The following is a 4216-nucleotide window of genomic DNA, read 5'->3' as shown; positions in this document are numbered from 1 at the left end:
TATAGTATATATATATGAGATGGTATATTATAGACTGAATGGGTATATAGTATCTATATATGAGATGGTATATTATAGACTGAATGGGTATATAGTATCTATATATGAGATGGTATATTATAGACTGAATGGGTATATAGTATCTATATATGAGATGGTCTATTATAGACTGAATGGGTATATAGTATCTATATATGAGATGGTATATTATAGACTGAATGGGTATATAGTATCTATATATGAGTTGGTCTATTATAGAAATATAGACTGAATGGGTATATAGTATCTAGATATGAGTTGGTCTATTATAGACTGAATGGGTATATAGTATATATATATGATTTGGTCTATTATAGACTGAATGGGTATATAGTATCTATATATGAGTTGGTATATTATAGACTGAATGGGTATATAGTATCTATAAATGACTTGGTCTATTATAGACTGAATGGGTATATAGTATCTATAAATGAGGTGGTATATTATAGACCTATAGACTGAATGGGTATATAGTATCTATATATGAGTTGGTATATTATAGACTGAATGGGTATATAGTATATATATATGAGTTGGTATATTACAGACTGAATGGGTATATATTATCTATATATGAGTTGGTCTATTATAGACTGAATGGGTATATAGTATATATATATGAGTTGGTCTATTATAAACCTATAGACTGAATGGGTATATAGTATCTATATATGAGTTGGTCTATTATAGACTGAATGGGTATATAGTATATATATATGAGATGGTATATTATAGACTGAATGGGTATATAGTATCTATATATGAGTTGGTATATTATAGACTGAATGGGTATATAGTATCTATATATGAGATGGTATATTATAGACTGAATGGGTATATAGTATCTATATATGAGATGGTATATTATAGACTGAATGGGTATATAGTATCTATATATGAGATGGTATATTATAGACTGAATGGGTATATAGTATCTATATATGAGATGGTATATTATAGACTGAATGGGTATATAGAATCTATATATGAGATGGTCTATTATAGACTGAATGGGTATATAGTATCTATATATGAGATGCTATATTATAGACTGAATGGGTATATAGTATCTATATATGAGTTGGTCTATTATAGACCTATAGACTGAATGGGTATATAGTATCTATATATGAGTTGGTCTATTATAGACTGAATGGGTATATAGTATCTATATATGAGTTGGTCTATTATAGACTGAATGGGTATATAGTATCTATATATGAGATGGTAAATTATAGACTGAATGGGTATATAGTATCTATATATGAGATGGTATATTATAGACTGAATGGGTATATAGTATCTATATATGAGATGGTCTATTATAGACTGAATGGGTATATAGTATCTATATATGAGATGGTATATTATAGACTGAATGGGTATATAGTATCTATATATGAGTTGGTCTATTATAGACCTATAGACTGAATGGGTATATAGTATCTATATATGAGTTGGTCTATTATAGACTGAATGGGTATATAGTATATATATATGATTTGGTCTATTATAGACTGAATGGGTATATAGTATCTATATATGAGTTGGTATATTATAGACTGAATGGGTATATAGTATCTATATATGAGTTGGTCTATTATAGACTGAATGGGTATATAGTATCTATAAATGAGTGGTATATTATATACCTATAGACTGAATGGGTATATAGTATCTATATATGAGTTGGTATATTATAGACTGAATGGGTATATAGTATATATATATGAGTTGGTATATTACAGACTGAATGGGTATATATTATCTATATATGAGTTGGTCTATTATAGACTGAATGGGTATATAGTATCTATATATGAGTTGGTCTATTATAGACCTATAGACTGAATGGGTATATAGTATCTATATATGAGTTGGTCTATTATAGACTGAATGGGTATATAGTATCTATATATGAGTTGGTCTATTATAGACTGAATGGGTATATAGTATCTATATATGAGTTGGTATATTATAGACCTATAGACTGAATGGGTATATAGTATCTATATATGAGTTGGTCTATTATAGACTGAATGGGTATATAGTATCTATATATGAGTTGGTCTATTATAGACTGAATGGGTATATAGTATCTATATATGAGTTGGTATATTATAGACCTATAGACTGAATGGGTATATAGTATCTATATATGAGTTGGTCTATTATAGACTGAATGGGTATATAGTATCTATATATGAGTTGGTCTATTATAGACTGAATGGGTATATAGTATCTATATATGAGTTGGTATATTATAGACCTATAGACTGAATGGGTATATAGTATCTATATATGAGTTGGTATATTATAGACTGAATGGGTATATAGTATATATATATGAGTTGGTATATTACAGACTGAATGGGTATATATTATCTATATATGAGTTGGTCTATTATAGACTGAATGGGTATATAGTATCTATATATGAGTTGGTCTATTATAGACCTATAGACTGAATGGGTATATAGTATCTATATATGAGTTGGTCTATTATAGACTGAATGGGTATATAGTATATATATATGAGATGGTATATTATAGACTGAATGGGTATATAGTATCTATATATGAGTTGGTATATTATAGACTGAATGGGTATATAGTATCTATATATGAGATGGTATATTATAGACTGAATGGGTATATAGTATCTATATATGAGATGGTATATTATAGACTGAATGGGTATATAGTATCTATATATGAGATGGTATATTATAGACTGAATGGGTATATAGTATCTATATATGAGATGGTCTATTATAGACTGAATGGGTATATAGTATCTATATATGAGATTGTATATTATAGACTGAATGGGTATATAGTATCTATATATGAGTTGGTCTATTATAGACCTATAGTCTGAATGGGTATATAGTATCTATATATGAGTTGGTCTATTATAGACTGAATGGGTATATAGTATATATATATGATTTGGTCTATTATAGACTGAATGGGTATATAGTATCTATATATGAGTTGGTATATTATAGACTGAATGGGTATATAGTATCTATATATGAGTTGGTCTATTATAGACTGAATGGGTATATAGTATCTATAAATGAGGTGGTATATTATAGACCTATAGACTGAATGGGTATATAGTATCTATATATGAGTTGGTATATTATAGACTGAATGGGTATATAGTATATATATATGAGTTGGTATATTACAGACTGAATGGGTATATATTATCTATATATGAGTTGGTCTATTATAGACTGAATGGGTATATAGTATCTATATATGAGTTGGTCTATTATAGACCTATAGACTGAATGGGTATATAGTATCTATATATGAGTTGGTCTATTATAGACTGAATGGGTATATAGTATATATATATGAGATGGTATATTATAGACTGAATGGGTATATAGTATCTATATATGAGTTGGTCTATTATAGACTGAATGGGTATATAGTATCTATATATGAGTTGGTATATTATAGACCTATAGACTGAATGGGTATATAGTATCTATATATGAGTTGGTATATTATAGACTGAATGGGTATATAGTATATATATATGAGTTGGTATATTACAGACTGAATGGGTATATATTATCTATATATGAGTTGGTCTATTATAGACTGAATGGGTATATAGTATCTATATATGAGTTGGTCTATTATAGACCTATAGACTGAATGGGTATATAGTATCTATATATGAGTTGGTCTATTATAGACTGAATGGGTATATAGTATATATATATGAGATGGTATATTATAGACTGAATGGGTATATAGTATCTATATATGAGTTGGTATATTATAGACTGAATGGGTATATAGTATCTATATATGAGATGGTATATTATAGACTGAATGGGTATATAGTATCTATATATGAGATGGTATATTATAGACTGAATGGGTATATAGTATCTATATATGAGATGGTCTATTATAGACTGAATGGGTATATAGTATCTATATATGAGATGGTATATTATAGACTGAATGGGTATATAGTATCTATATATGAGTTGGTCTATTATAGACCTATAGACTGAATGGGTATATAGTATCTCTATATGAGTTTGTCTATTATAGACTGAATATGTATATAGTATATATATATGATTTGGTCTATTATAGACTGAATGGGTATATAGTAACTATATATGAGTTGGTATATTAT

This window comes from Salmo salar, chromosome 04 (genome assembly GCF_965601325.2).
Source record: "Salmo salar chromosome 04, fSalSal1, whole genome shotgun sequence".
NCBI lineage: Eukaryota > Metazoa > Chordata > Actinopteri > Salmoniformes > Salmonidae > Salmo > Salmo salar.
The sequence above is the reverse complement of the archived record's forward strand: the minus strand, read 5'-3'. Positions refer to the sequence as shown.